The sequence below is a fragment of the Panthera tigris genome, chromosome C1 (assembly GCF_018350195.1).
Source record: "Panthera tigris isolate Pti1 chromosome C1, P.tigris_Pti1_mat1.1, whole genome shotgun sequence".
Taxonomy (NCBI): Eukaryota; Metazoa; Chordata; class Mammalia; order Carnivora; family Felidae; genus Panthera; species Panthera tigris.
The window spans coordinates 124,087,402-124,103,897 of NC_056667.1; the positions used below are offsets into that span (position 1 = coordinate 124,087,402).

Consider the following 16,496-nt stretch of genomic DNA (forward strand, 5'->3'; position numbering starts at 1 on the left):
GTGTATACTTAATTAATGCAATTAAAAACAAAACAAAACGCAGGGGCGTGTGGAGATCTAAATTCGGTGTAGCAGCTTTGGTGCAAATCCTGTTTTGGGGGCTATTGGAGTCAAATTCAAGCAGAGGAAAGAAGTGGTAGACATGAGAGAGGGCTGACGGATGGCTGGAATCGGCTGAGTGGAGAGGGCAGATTTGGAAATGCTGATGGGCGACGACCTGAGGCTGAAAGCTGAGGAAACAAGGCCGGACTGCGCCACATCCGGTGCGGATGTCTGGGGGGCTCCGTGAGTACAGGGGCCAGCCGTCTCCGGAGACCCACGCGCGGGCTCCAGGCGCGGGAGGGTGGCTGAAGCTAGGTGTCCAGGCCTTGCGCTGCACCGATCTGGGCGCGCAGAGGCGGCGCGGCGGTGTGCCCTCCTGTGGAACGCAAGGAACGCTGCCGCGAGGTCGTAAAGGGACAGAAGTGGCAGGTCCTGGGGCCTGGGAGAGTCCCAAGGAAAGACCTTCCGGCACGTGGGACGTGCCCCTGCCTGGGCCTGGTCTACTGCCTCTCCCTACCCCCTGTGCTTCTTGACTTCAGTTCCTCCCACGGCCCTCTCCCGGGGGTGCTTACCCCGGGGCCAGTGGCTTGCCACCCCGCCTTCCCAGCACAGCCTCGGTCCTCCGCCAAGTCCCGGGGAGTAGAACCATCCCGGATGCGCGCGCCTGACTAGAGGGCGCAGTCGGGAGAAGGGAAGGGCGAGGCGAGACGGCCCCGGGCACTATGGAGGGGCGATCCTGATCAGACTGTGTCCCAGTCTGCCTTGGAGTGGAAGCCACTTAGTCGGTCCCTACCTAACCCCGCCGAGTCCCCCCTTCCCTGGAGGTCAGATTCGAGACGCAGCTCCTGCGCACTCACGCCTGAAAAAGCCACGGGCGGAGCCCGCCTCTTCGCCCGGAACAGGTCTGAGCCGCGACTCCCTCCCGGAGAGGGCGCGGGAGGTCCCGCAGCCATCCTCCACCTGCTGGGAAACCCGAGCGGTGCCTTCAGCCCCAGTGGCTGCCTAAGCTCCCTCCTCCCCGCCCGCTAGCGTAGCTCAGCTCCGCACGCCCCCCAATTCGCTCCCGCTAGCCCTCCTGAGTCACCTCTTCCGCGCCCCCGCCCCTCTGGAGCTCGCGCCCTTTCAACCCCCTCCCCCCTTTCCTTCGTCCCCCTCCCCCTTTCCTCCTGCCTTCCCTTCATCCCACAAGCGTTGCTTGGCTCTCTCCAGGGCACTTGGCGAGCTGGAGAGGTGAGAGGGATAGGGATCCTCAGAGCGGGCGCAGAGCGGCTAGTCCGGAGCCTCCCGCCTAGGCGAGGCGCTGACAGATCGACTCACCGCCGCTCTCCGCCCCCCACCCCGCCCCGCCTCTCCCCGCCTCTTCCCGCCTCTCCCCGTAGCCCGCCGGACCCACACCCAGCCCTTGTCCCTACTCATCCTCCCCGCGCCCGGCTGGGCGCGCTCCTCCCCGCCCGGCCCCTCCCCCTCGGCGCGCAACGCGCGGCGGGCGGGAGGCGAACGCTGGCTCAGCCCAGTGCAGTGACCGCCCACCGCTGAGCGGCCCGCGCAGCTCCCTGCCTGTCCGGCCCGCGGCGGCTCGAAGCCCCCGGCAGCAGCCTCGGCAGCTTCGGCCGCACCTCAAGAGGCGGCTGCAGCGGCTCTGACGGCGGCCGAGCGACCGAGCCCAGGCTGGGAGACATGATTTCGTCGCGTCCCACGGCTTCTCCTCGGCTGCTTCCTCCCCGAGCTGTGCACCCGCGTGTGCCCGGCGCAGGAGCGAGCGGGGCACGGGCAGCTGGCGCAGCTGGAGGCGTGGTAGTACTGGCGGAGGGGGGGGGGGGCAGCTGCTCCGGGGCCACCTCGGGAGAGGCCGGCGAGGACCCGGGGGTCTCGGACAAGCCACCTACCAGAGCGTCCACGCCGGACTTCTACCGGGGCTACTTCGATGTCATGGGGCAGTGGGACCAGCGGTTCACTCGGGCGACTTCATCTTCTGCTGCGGGACTTGTGACTTCCGGTTCTGCTGTACATTTAAGAAGCGGCGACTGAGCCAGAGCACCTGCACCAACTACGACACTCCGCTGTGGCTCAACACCCGCAAGGCCCCGCGCGCAAGGACGACTCCCCACACCACCCCACGAAGGACAAGACCACCCTGATCCTTTACATCATCTGCGGGTGGGACGTCATGGTGCTTGTCGGCATCTTCACCAAGCGGGGGCTGTAGAAAGCGCACCGGCTGCAAAGGGAGCACGTGTCCAGGTGGGCTGCAACCCCTCCCCTCTCCCCTCCAGGCGCCGCTCTCCCTCCTCTTCCCTCTCCACCTTTGCCTGCGCAATGGCGCTTCCCCCACCCCCCGTATCTCCGCTGGAGGAGGTCGCCCAGGAAGCCAACTTGGGCTCCCAGCTCGGAGAGGGGGCGCTGGGCTCCGCACAGGTGTGGACTCGAGCGCTTGTGTGTATGTGGGGGTGGTCTCTGCCCTCCTCCTTCACCCTCTCGCCGCCCCCTCCCGCCTAGGATTGAAGCGGATCTGAGACACACAGCCCGGAAGCCCACGGCCCCGGAGTCTTGGGTTTTGGCGAAGGGTCGACCCCTCGTATTCCAGTTGCTAGGTTCTAGGTAAACAGGGCAGGTGGGCCCAAAGGGAAGGGCGGCCTGTGTAAGGGAGGGAAGGAGTGTGTGCCGCCTGCAACTCGTAAGGCTCGCGAAGAAGAGGCGAGGGAGGTAGAGAGAGAGAGAGAGGGGAGGGCGAGAACAAAAGCCTTGCCTGGAGCGGCCGCCTCTCTCTCCCTGAGCTGCCAGGTCCCTGGAATTGGGACCTTGGTTGCCTTCCTGTCTTTCCTGACTCCTCCCTGCTTTCCGCTGGCGCCACTTCTCCCTGCTGGGGGTCAGGGCCTCCACCTCGCCCCTTGCAGGGTTGGCCCGGACTCCATGGGCGGGAGCCCCCCTGATTCCTCAACTTTCCAGTTTGCTTTATTCATTATGCAAGTCCCAGCGGGAGCGAGTTGCAGCAGATGGGAGAAGGCATTTGGGGATTAATGGAGCGATTTGCCTTTTGCTTTTTTTTTTTTTTTTTTACGTTTATTTATTCTTGAGAGACAGAGACAGAGCATGAGCAGGGGAGGGGCATAGAGAGGGGGAGACACAGAATCCGAGGCAGGTTCAAGGCTCTGAGCTGTCAGCACAGAGCCCCCACGCGGGGCTCGAACTCAAAAACCGCGAGATCATGACCTGAGCCCAAGTCGGTTGTTCAACCAACTGAGCCACCCAGGCGCCCCTGCCTTTTGCTTTTTAAAAAAGTGTCTGAATTGATTCGCACGACCCAGTAACTTTGGAGGCAGAGGACGCAGCCACAGGGAAGCAGCCCCCAGACGCGTCGCAGGCCAGGGTTGGCGTGAGGTCTGGGCGGGCGGGGTTGGCGAGCGACTGGCGGTCTTGGAACAGGTGGATGGCTGGGTGCTAGCTAGCTCGATCTGGCCGAGTGTGGGCAGCGGGGTCGCCATGTGTCCCCCTACCCTCCCTACACACAGACACATACCCTCCCCACACCTCCGGCGGGGGCCCATGTGTGCTCGTGTGGATGTACGAGCTCCGTGCGCCTGCCTAAAAAATCTGAACAGAGACCCACCCAAAACAGGCGAAGCAACATTACCACCTCACTAGTCATTATTTTCTACTTATACGCAGAGTATCCGATGATTCCCCCCCACCCCCCACAGAGGGGAGGGATTTGGGGCAAGAGGTGAGGAAATTCCTCTTGGTTTGGGTCAGCAGGGAGGTGTGGGTGGATGTTGGGGTCTTGAAGCACAAAAGTTAGCTTCAGGGGACTCAGGATACTCTGACCAACTGAGAGAATAACACGCTGGCCCCGCCCACTTCCTGCACCCTCAACATGCCCTGTCGCCAGCCCCACAGGCCAGTTTCACTTCCCCGCAGTCCCCACCAGTCCCTGTAGCTTCCCAGGGTCTGTGTTAAGATGAAGGAAGAGTACCAAGGCAGGACTGCGGCAGGGGACGGGTGTCGCCTTGGTAGGGAGAGAGTCCCCCAGGGATAGGTAGGCTCCCTTGCAGATTCGTTTTAATTCCTCTGCTGAAGTATATCCCCTGAGCCTTTCTTGCAAACCAGCGTTTCCAGGAGCTCTCCTGGGTGTTTGGGTGGGGGTGGAGGAGGGTAGGAAAGGTGGGATGGTTCGAGTGGAGTTAAGGGTGGGCGGCTCCCTTTGGCCTGTCGCGGGGGGGGGGGGGGGGGGGGGAGGTGATGTGTGATCTTCAGGCTCTGTGTGATCTGGGCATTCCTGTTGAGACAGCGCTCCACTGCTGACCTCACGGCCCAGGAGGGACTCATGTTCGTGTCCTGCCACCTTGAAGCTCTGTCTGGAGAAAAAGAATCCCCCAGGGGTTGCAGCCACTTCTGCAGGGACCACAAAGGGCTGCTTGGGGGTGGAATCTCGGGGCACCCAGTCCTCTGATAACAGAGCCTGGACACAAGACTCTCCCTGGGCACAGTTTGGGAATTCTAGAATGCGGTGGAAGTACATTCTCTTGAAGAGAAAGGATAGTTGGTTTTTATTGGCAGTTTCCCCGGTGTGGTTTTTTTACCCCAGCTGCTGTTTAGCACCTGGAGTGCTTTAAAAAACAAAAACAAACAAACAAACAAACAAACAAACAAACGTGTTGCTAGGGGCCCCGCCCTAGGCAATTTAGATCAGAATCTCTAGGGTTGCTGAGTCTGTATACTTCTGTAAAGCTCTCTAGGCTTTCCTGTGTGTAGTCAGTTACTATTACGGAAATGGAAGGAACATTTGTCAAGCACAGCACTAGAGGTGTGTGTGTCTGTGTGTGTGTGTGTGTGTACTCGCATGTGTGGGTGTGTAAATGCTCCTTTAGTGTGCATGACTGCCTTAGGAGACAGGTGCTGACAGTTCCCACTTACAGAAGAGAAAATCATGGCTCAGGTTGGGTGGCTTCTCCAATGTCACACAGTTAGTTATAAAACTGCAGTCCCCAGCCCCCTGATTTCAACTGTGTTTCCAGTTTGAGTGAGCAATGGGTGGGGGTGGGGGGCTTCCTAGAACACACATTCTTGTGTTCTGTCCGGAAAGGGAACGATTCCGGGTCAGTAAAGGTCTGGGATGAGCCCCAGAAATCCGCATGTAACAGCCTCCTCGAATTGCTCCTCAAAAGTGGCCTACACATTTAAGGAAGACTGTTCTTGAGTTTGGGACTATTTTACAGTCTTGGAGATGGATGCATTAATCCAGTGCCACTCTCTTATTTGCATTTGGTTGTGTGTTTTCTGCACGTATTTCTGCTTGTGTATTTGTGGTGCTGGGGGCTGCCCCAGGGACTGTCCAAATGCATGTTGCACTGTGTATGCAGTTAATCATTTCAAGTCTCAGCCACAGGTCAGGCTGGGTGGCATATACCCAGCCACCTGAGAGCTCCCGGGTGAAATTAACATCTCGGCCACAGCCTCTTAATTTGTCTTGGGCTGTGCGGGTCACTGAGATGAAGGGTTCATTCTCATTTCATCGGAAAGCACCCCCACGTCACCAACTGCTTCTCGTGACCCATGCACTTGTGGTATCCCAGAAGAGGCCTCTGTGATGTCAGTTTTCAGACCCAGAGTCCTAGGCATGTCGGCTGCTCCTTTCTGGGCTGACTGGGACCTGAAAACAAGAGAAAGTCGCTAATTCCAGGAGCTGTGGGGGTCTTGCCCACCTGTCTGAAGAACTTTAGAGGCCCTCATTCACCAGCCACAGCAGCCTTACATCCAGCAACTAAGTATTGGAACAAGTGACTGCAAACAGTGGCGAGCTGTGGTTACCCATCCACGCAGACATGTTTTGTTTGGTCTGCAAGGTATTGCTATTTATGTATTCTTTTTAAAAATTTTTTTAATGTTTATTTTTGAGAGAGAGAGAGCATGAGCAGGAGAGGGGCAGAGAGAAAGAGAGTAGGAGACACAGAATCCAAAACAGACTCCAGGCTCTGAGCTGTTAGCACAGAGCCCAACACAGGGGTCGAATCCAGGAATTCTGGGATCATGACCTAGGCGGAAGTCGGATGCCCAACCGACTGAACCACCCAGACGCCCCTATTTATGTATTCTTATTTTTAGCTTCTCTCTCTTTCTCTCTCTCTCTTTTCTTACTGTGAAACATTTTACACATACAAAAGAAAAAACTTAAAAGAAGGACAGGAATGTCTTCAGGGTTTGTCACTCCCGGTACGACTGCCATTGGGGCCGGCTCATTCTCAGCTGTGGGGGGCTGTTCTATGCGTTGTAGGGTGTCTGGCAGCCTGCTTCGACTCCCCCCACTAGGCGCCAGTGGCAGCTCCCTTACAACCCAGCTGTGACAGTTAAAAAAAAAAGGTCCTCAGTCATAGCCACATGTCTTCCGGGGGTAGAATCACCCCCAGTTGCGAGTTACAGATCTAGACCACACAATTACTAGTATTTTGTCATATCTGCTTTAACACACTCTATATTTTCATTTTCTCTCTCCCTTTCTCCCTCCATTTCTTTTTCCTCTGTTTCTTGGTGGAAACATTTGAAAAGAAATTGCAGATGTGGCACTTCATCCCTCAATCCTTCAGTGTGGATCGTCTAAGAACAAGGACATTCTCCCACATGACACAATCCCAGGATCACACTCAAGAAGAAGGACAGAAACTCTGTAATACCATCAAATAGCCAATCATGGTAACATTTTCCTGGTCATGCCAGAAATGTCCTCTGGAGCTTGGACTGCCAAACTCACATCCAGTCAAGGCTCACTGCATCTGGGCTGTAAAATGTCTTCAGTGTCTGTTATATATTGTGTTTTAAAACCAACTTAGAACCAAGGAGATTTCACATAGAAATCCCGATTTCTGACTTCTCTTGAGAAATTGGTAGAACCGACAACACCGGACGTGCATTTTCACAGGGAAGCTGTTGGTTGCCACCCAGTGGTGACTTCCCTCCTTAGGAAGCTCTCAGGTTCACCTCTGTCTCCACCCCCAACCCAGTTCACTTAGTGCTGGTCCCTGCAGTGCCTGGAGATGCGGTCAGGCCGACCTCAAGTCAGATGTCCGGAGATTCCATCCAGCCTGGCCACTTAAGAGTTGTGTGGCCTTGCGAAAGTGACTTCACCTCTCTTTTAGGTTCTTGACTGTAAAATGAGACCACGGCGATCCCTATGTCCTAGGTTTGTGTGAGGGTTTCACTGAGACTGGGCTTAGGAGGCCCTTAGCACAGGACCTCTTTATGGTCACTGCTCTGCAAATTTTACCCCTTTGCCATGACCCTTATTATTGGAATTTTCTACCCCTTACCTGCCAGAGGGGTAAATGTTGTAGTCTGAAACTCGGTTCCTAGCCCTCACTCTGTTATATCTTTTTAGCTATGTGATATTGGTCAAGGCTCCTAACTCCTTCAGACATAAGCAGCGGAAGGTGACAGGTTCAGAATAGGAGAGAAGGCCCAGGTATGGCCACATTGAATGCCTTGCAAAGTGTTGGCCTGGGTGATATTAAAGAACTCTTGTCTAGCCTGCTATTTTGCCATGAGCTTGGGTATAAATTCTCATTTAATTTCAGGCCCTGCCCCAGTGAAGCAGGCGTTAGGACGTGTGCCTTTGAAGAGGCACAGATTGCTTTCCATGAGGATGAACAAGGCCCTGGAAAGTGGAGGAGTCAGACTTCCAACCCAGACAGTCTGAGGCCAGAGCACAGGTCCTTGACCACTAGGCTGCATGGCCTTTGAGCGGACATGTGCAGGACTTCCGTGCTCTCAGATCACCTAGAAGTGCTTGCAGTTCTGCAAATGGCAACATGTGCCAGGGGGGCCAGATCAAGAAGACACTGTAAGATCAAGACCAGGAGTGTTTCCTGCATCTGCCCCTGGCAGGACCAGCACCCTTGGAGGAGGCATTGATGAGAAATGACCTTGGGGGCAGGAATGCCTGTTTGAAGCTCCATACACTTGAGGCCAGTAGGGAACACATGCCATTATTTTGCCCACCTTCAAACAGAATCAGAAATCCAAGTGGCACATTACACAGCACAGTGTCCTGGGTGCTTTTCAAACACACTTCAGAAGAGCTGGAGTCCCTTTTAAAGAAGTGGCATCAAGGGATAAATGTCTTCCCTTCTTTTGCCTTTTCTCTCTTCCTCCTGTTTCCCCTTTTTCCTGCATGTCTGTGGTTACCCTGTGGCTTTGACCAGCTCCCCAGCTGGAGAAACCCTTGCAGGCACATCTCCTTGCCCATGGAGTAGTCTCTTTATATTCTTTTTCATGGCAGGTTACTTCTCTTTGGGCAATGGAGTCCTTGCATTTTAGCAGTCACCTTCAGTGGGGTATACTTTATACATTAAAAGGCACACATTTTAAGTTTAAGTGTGGTTTGAGGAGCTTTGCCTGTACCTGTGTAACCAGCGCTCCAGAAAGTTACCTCATTCCCACAACCCTTGCGTTCTTGAAAGACTAAAAGATGCTTCTGGTACAACAGGAAATGCTCCAGAATCCTAGTCAAGTGTTTAAATGTCAGGACACAGTTTAGACCTCGGGACTCCTGGAACCTTGGAAGCAAGATGAGGAGGTTCTGAGCTCTGTTTGGGAATGTTGGGGTCTTTTATTTGCTCGCCGTAATTGGAAAATGAAGGAACACCGTGTTCTCTTTTTGTTCCTCAAATGTATCAAGCTCATTGCTACCTTGGAGCTGTTGTGTTGGCTTGGCTTGAATTCTCCTCCATCAGACCTCACATGCTGGCTCCCTCGCCATTGAGGTCTCCGCTCCAATGTCGCCTTCTCCGAGAAGTCATCCCTGACGGATGACCCAGGCTCAGTTACCACTGCCCCCCCCCCCACCCCCTCCAGCCCATTGCTTGGTGTTCCTTGCTTCATTTCACATGATAGTCTAAAATTAACTTATTAATTCCCTGGTTTGCTACTTGATTATCTGTTTGCATTACTGTCCACAGTGAGGAGTGCAGGGACACTCCACAAATCTCTTCTTTTGTATCCTCAGTGCCTAGAACAGTATCTGGCACAGAGGAATTCTGGTTTCTGACATCCCAGTTTACAAAAGAAAGTACCTCCTCTTTTATTCATTCATTCATTCATTCACCCATTCACCTATTCATTTAATAGGTATTTATGGAGCACCTATGGCATACCTAGCACTGTTTTGAGAGCTAGAAGAGAATAGTGACAGTGCAGACACAATTCCTGCGCTCAAAGAACTAACAGTCAAATGGCCCAAGACAAGTAACACACAAGTACATATAGAAGGAAACTGACACTAAATTGAACCTTATGAAATTGCCAATATTCCATCATCCTTGACCACACAAATGGCAATGTCTGAACCTAATTTTTCTGAACTGGGACAAGGGATATCAAGGAAAAGTATAGTTTCTTTAGTAAGGTACCTGTATTAGTTAGGGTTCCCCAGAGAAAGAGGACTATATTTATATATACATATATACAGTTGAAGGCTGTCAGACGGGAAAATTCCCCTTTACTCAGGAGAGGGTCGGCCTTTTGGTCTGTGCATGCTTTCAACTGATTAGACGAGGCCCACCCGAATGATGGAGGGCAATCTACTCAGTCTGTTGAATGTCAATGTTCATTTCATCCAAACACACATTCTCAGATGCATCCAGGATGACCTGACCAAATATTTGGGTACCCTGTGGCCCAGTGAAGTGGACACTTAAAAGTTACCATTATAGTTCTTTTAGGAACTTAGTATTCAGGGTGTGTCCTTTGGAGCAGCCTCATTTTCATGACCTGGGAGCTTGAGCGGAAGAATGTTATGCCATGCCTCAGACTTACTGAAATAGAATCTGCGTTTTATCAAGGCCCCTAGGTAGCATGAATGCATATCGTTTGAGAAGCACTCAAACTATGTGCTACAAATAGATGGCAAATCCTTGGGAGTTTGTTTGGTTTATAGCACATAGTTGGTGATTTCCACTGTGTTATTTATGAAGCTTTTTGGACATGTATTTTCACATGTTTTTTAGTATGTACCCCAATCCATACACATCTGTTATACTAATAAGTATGTGCATGTACCAGTGAACAGTTATTAGGTACATTATAAAGCATACATAACAACAAATTTTAAACTGAGCTGTAGGTGCAGTAAATATTATTGTAAAATTTGTTGGTAAGCACGATGACATCGTGCAATCATTAGCTAATGTCAAAGCATGATGTATGTTGAGGATGAAACTTAGCATTAATAAACAGTCCATATTTTGAATATTTTTCATGAGAGTTTTGATTATTCTTGGCTGACTTTGCTTTGATCTGAATAGAACATCATTGTTTTTAACCTTGTGACAAGCTAGCTGTTCAAGAGATGGGGAGAGTCAACGCAATTGTTTTCTTGTGCTTCCTCTATCAGTATTTTCTTGAGTCTGTAGTTTTGTTATGGCAGGGGGTGGGGGTAGTGGTTTAAGCCATGTGCCTGCTTAGTGATGGTTAGCCTCACTAACCCTAGACAATGAATCTGCATATCTCCTTTAGGGGGGCACATAGCTGTAATATGGGCAACATACCCCACCGATGGTGCCACTGCCAGTCATCGTTCTTGGTCTGAGCTTCCTGATTGTCACTGTCTGACGCAGGCATTTCAAGTGAGGGTGCCAGCATCCATACATATATTGCGTTGATTCCCCACTTTGACGACTAAAGACCGTACGCAGGAGTTCTCGGATTTCCTGCCCCTATGCCGAATCATTTTATGTGGTCTGTAGAGTGAGTGGACTCTACTTTGAAGACTGCTTTTCCAGGATATGGAGGCCTCTTAAGAACTCTCATCTCCATTGCATGCCCTGGGAAGGGCTGCCTTGGGGAAAAGCATCCTTGGCTTTTCAGGAATTTCAGCACTCTGGAGAAGCCCAGGGATCTGCAGATAGTAGTGCTGACCAAGTTCATGGTAGCTGTCCTGATAACTTACTATGCGAACCTCTTGAAAGCCTGAATAACATGGAATTATGGGGGGGGGGGGGAACTCCTTAGAGAAACTGGTGAAAGCTATGGCCTCTTGCTTGAGAAAAATGCACAAATTTTCCACTCAACTCCCGAGGGGTCCAGGGACCCCCTGAAACTCATGATGAAGAACCTGTTTAGAAGTGAAAAAGGCAAATCAGGTTTGGAGGGCCTGCTTTACCTCAAACATTCCCTTTCCTGCAGCCTCCTTGAGTTTCAGACTATGCTTACAGCACAGAGTGAGGAAGGAGGCTGAACTCCGATTTCAGAGACCCTCAGTTTTGTATGTCAGTCCCTGCATTGATGCGCCAGGTGAACTTGAACAGTTTTTTAGCTCCATAAAATGGGTAGGTTTTCCTCACCTTAAATGCTCCCTTCCTTATTGGCTATCCTCCAGCTTCATTGGCCTTTTGGCTTATACCTCAAATATCTGAACTCTTTCCTGCCCCAGGGCCTTTGTACTTGCTGTTCCCTCTGCCGGGAAGGTTCTTTCCATCATCTTTACATGACTTACTCCTTCTTACCGTTCAGGGCTCAGCTCAAATGTCAACTCCTCAGGAAAGCTTTTCCTGATCACCTTGTGTGTGTGTGTGTCTCTCAGTTTATTTAGAATTTTAGAAAAGTATACAATTCATTGATTTTTGGCATATTCACAAAGTTGAGCAACTATCACTACTATCTGATTCCAGAACATTTTCATGGTTGAAAGTCTGTATACATTCCAGAACCACTCCCCAGTCCTCCCTGTCTCCAGCCCCTGGCCACCACTGGTCTACTTTGTATCTCTGTGGATTAGCCTATTCTGAACACTTGATGGAAATAGAATCACGTACCCTGTGGCTTTTTGGGTCCTTTGCAGGAGCCTCAAGTTTCCAGGTTCCATCCATGTTGTAGCAGGTGTCAATGCTTCCTTCCTTTTCATGGCCAAATCATACTCCACTGCATATTACACATTCTGTGTGTCCATTCATTAGCTGATTTGGGTTGTTTCCACTTTTGGGCTGTTGCAAATAAGGCTGCTATGTGCTGGTGTGGCTTGATCATGTTACACTTTTTCAAATTTATTTAATATGCATATATTTTTTATCCTGTCCCCTAGAATACAAGCTCCAGGAAGACAGTGATCTTGTGCATCTTGCACACTGGCTGTGTTCCCAGAGCTTTGACTAGTGCCTGGCACATAGTAGGCAATGAATGTTTGTTGAGTGAATGAATGAATGATTGGGAGCTGTTGTTATTCTCTTGTGTCTTGGCACACTCCTCTAATTCTTGCGGGACTCTTGCTGTGTTATCTGTATTTCACATCTGACACTTCTCACCAGCTGTGGTTTTTGGGCCATTGTCTCATTGCCCCCTGAGCAACCACTCAGTCCCCAAGCTTGGGGCCTCTGTGAGCCTAGCACAGGCTCAGACTTGAATGTGCACTTGAAAACACAGGTAGCTAACTCTGGAGTTTCTGAATCAGTAGGTCTGGGTGGATGTGAAAATTTGCCTTTTAACGTGCTCCCAGGTGATGCTATTGCCGTTTGTTGGGAGACATTATTTGAGAATTGGTGCTATTGGGGGGGGGGTAAATTGCAGCAGGCAGGGTGGCCTCACTCAAACAGCTCCCCTTCCTTCTCTGTCTCCCTTGGTGTGGATTCAGAAGGTTCTAGTTTGTTAAGAGCATCTGGATGTATCCTAAACCATGGCAGTATCACTTGTGAGTGTGTACCCTGAGAAGCTCTCCCTGGTCCAAGAGGAGACATGGATGAGGATGCCTATTGCTGTGTTGTGTTCAGAGGCAGGGAGGTGGTGACCATGTAGGTGTCCATAATTGGGGAACTGGATAAGCAGGGCTGATATTCTTCTACTTCACCATGAAACCACTGGGTAAAGGAGATTCACAGTTAGAACTTTGGCTAGCTCTCATGTCGTGCAAAGAGGAAGAAACAGAATGAGATTTGTGGTCAAAACACTACTCATGTCAAAGATACACACCTATGCAATTATACCTACAATAGTATATATCATTCAAGGATAGTCCTGTCTCGGTAAAGACATGGTGGAGCGTAGGTGAAGAGAAAGAAATGTGGTGGTGAGGTCTGACCTTAGATGTGATATCTGCTTGACACTTACCTGTGTTCTGCTCTCTGTGCAAACACTGAACTGCTTTACTAAGGTTACATCTAATTGTGAAGGTCACTGTTCTGGGTGAATTGTGTACCCCCACCCCATAACAAAAATTTTTTTAAAGTCCTGGTCTTTTTTAGTGATCCTCAGAAAGTGGTCCTCAGAATGTGACGTTGTTTAGAAATAGGATTTTGCGGATGTAATGATTTGAGATGAGGTTATCCTGGAGGAGGGTGCACCCCTAACCCAGTATGACTCGTGTCCTTAAAAGCAGGTCTTCATGGGAAGACAGAGCCTCCAGGAGACACATCAGGTGAAGATGGAGGAAGAGTGAGGCAGCTGCGAGCTAGCAAATGCCAGAGATTTCCACCAGAAATCCACCAGAAGCCAGGAAGAGGGAAGGGAGGAGTCCCCTAACGTCTTGGTTTTGGACTTCTGGCCTCCGGAACTGTGAGACAGTGCATTTCCATGGTTTGAAGCCACTTAGTTTGGGGTACTTTGTTACAGCAGCTGGGAGAAACTAATACAGTCACTTAACACCTCTCAACTTATTTTCTTGTCAAATAATAGTAAAAAGCATATTGACCCTTGGATGAATGTCAAGGAGATGAAACATGATAATAAAACACAGTTGGTGACTCAGGTTGTAACCTTGCCCTCCATCCCAGCTACTGATTAAGAGGGGCACCAACATGGGGGGGGGGTGTGGATGGATCATACCAAATCCTCCCTAACTACAGGAAACCCAATGCACTCAGTGTACAGAGCTGTGAAAACAGACTCTTGTTCAAAGCCCTGTACAACTGGCTGTGTGACTTTGAGCAGGTTAATTCACCTCTCTGAGCCTTGGTCTGCTCATCTGCAAAGAAGGGGTAATAAACCTCATAAAGTGTTTGTAAGCTACTTAGTTGAATTAAGGCTTGTAACGTGATCGGCATGGTGCCCTGCTTATGGTAAGCACTCCATGAATGTTATTTGTGGTTAATGGTGGGCCATTGCTGTACATGGAGTGTGGTATCGGGCGTTAGCTATGAGGGGGGACTGAGTTTATGGGGTGCAGACACATTACGTATATTTGTCATTAAATCTTCTCCACAGCTCTGCAGGGTGGGTGATACTGCTATCTGTGGGTGATACACATCTGTTGTGAGAAACGTGTGGATTGTTTTGCATGAAGTCCTATGTAATCTGTAATTGCAGTGATCTTTGGTAACTTCCTGCTGTCTTTTTCTCCCTCCCACCTCTAACGAGCATGCAACTCCGTGGAGTAAGGGGCCTTGTCCTCATAAGCACAGTGCTCAGAACACAACAGGTGCCAATCATTGTGTTTGGAATGAACAGATTTAAATTCTTTCTCCTTTCAGGGCCCTTGCAGATGTCATGAGGCCACAGGGCCACTGCAACACTGACCCCATGGAGAGGGACCTCAACATTGTGGTTCATGTCCAGCATTATGAAAACATGGATACCAGAACTCCCATAAATAATCTTCATAAGTATAGCAGTGCAGTCTGTTTCCAGCCCCACTTGGTGACCCAGGCAGTGGTCACGTGTCCAGATTTCATGGGGTGTGTTTGGGTTCATTAAGAGCTTTTCTGTTTGTTGACTAGTTAGAAGTTTTCTTTCATCTCTCTGGGATGTTTGGCATCATCAGATTTCCCTTGGTTGGTGTCTCTGTTAAAGATTGATCCATTTGGTTGGTTTCTTATGGTTGGTTCTTCTGTTAACTAATGGCCCTCTTGGTTGGTTCATCATGGGTACTTAGTTAACTAATGGGTTATTTGGTTGTTTCATTTTACATAGTTAATCTGTTTGGCAATAACCCGTTTTGTTGGTTCATGTTGATCGGGAAATCGGTTAACCAACAGTCCATTTGCTTATTTGTCTGCTTCCTGAGGTGGACCAGTTATGACCTTTAATCTTCATGCTGTTGTCAATGAACAGATAGTAGTTCAGAAGAATTTGATCTCTTTTTCATAAAAATAGAGTTTCATAAAAATAATCCCAAACTACTCTGTGTGAGTATGCATGCATGCACATACACATGCGTTTGTGTGTGGGGTGTTGAGTTGTGGTTATGATGGTTTGGGGTGCTTATTCCTTGCTATTATGTTTTCAGGTTACCCCCACATTAAAGTAATGTGGAGGGCTTCATTTAAAATAACACAAGCCAGACAGTTTAAAGGATGCATTTAGTTGTGGCTGTAGGTTCTTAAAAACATGGCACATTTTATAATCTGGGTGGCCTTTGCTGAAGCCCCATTACAAGAGCTGCATTGGTATCTTATTTGCTGAATCATCGTTTTGGACTGTTTGGCTGCAAATTTTTATGCTGGCTGGGTAGAGGAATAAATCGGCGGTGTTAGACACAGGTGATGTGGATTCTCCGATTCTGCACCGTGATAATTTTTCATAGCCTTGGAAATGTTGCCACATATTTATCAAGTCAATGTTTACATGGTTTGGAAATGGGCTACTAAATAGAACGTCCTAGGTTTCATTGTATTCAGTGATTTGGCATTATTTATTTATGAATCGGGCCATAGAATGGCATGAGGAACGGCCACATCTTAGAGCAAAATACGTCAGAAATTGTAAGTTTTATGACCAAATCTCACAGCCCTGAAAGATACAGTAAATTGCACCAACTCAGAAATGGCGATCACTGAGTCCCGTTCTGCCTCTGATAGAAATGAGCACATTCCCTTTCAGATGTCACTGGGAAGTAAGCAGAACCTAGTTGTATGTGGGTCCCGGACGTCACACATGAGAGAATATGATTGTGAAATAGACAAAGGTGAAATGGTGTGGAGTCTGTGGCTATCCAAGGGGACTGTTAACAAGTTTCTCATGTGAAGTTATAAGCTTTGAGATGGTTTTTGAATCAACACTCAAACGAAATAACAAACTCATTGAACTCATTTTTATCAGGCCAAAGGGCAAGGTACATTAATGAATCTTGTTTAAGTAAGGGACTTCTGTTTAACGTTGTACTGAAAACAAATTACTGCTCAGAGATGAGTGTCTAGGCACTGAGGAATTCAGAAGTCTCTTGTGACAGACTAACTTGATTTATTTATGATTCTTGCTTTTGGTCTATGTCTGAGTCTCAGTAATCAGAGATATTTATACCAATTAAAAAATGCCTTGTAATATTCTACTGGGTAGATGTATGCCAGAGCATTGCTGGTGGACTACAGGAGAGAATGCCAAGTGTACACAAACATTTACTGCATTCTTGCAAGATGTTAATTTCCTATGCTGCTGCTGGGTTAATCCAGTTCTTATTTCCTAGAATTTTGGGGAAGATCTGGAAAGATAAGAAGCATATAGCTCTTCCACTGATTTACATTAATCAGTTTAATTTTATTCAAAAA

General features: G+C 49.6%; 1 pseudogene; it reads left to right on the forward strand.

Moving 5' to 3' along the window:
• Positions 1-1,723: 1,723 nt before the first annotated feature.
• LOC102952520 lies at positions 1,724-14,706 on the forward strand (annotated as a pseudogene).
• Positions 14,707-16,496: the final 1,790 nt, after the last annotated feature.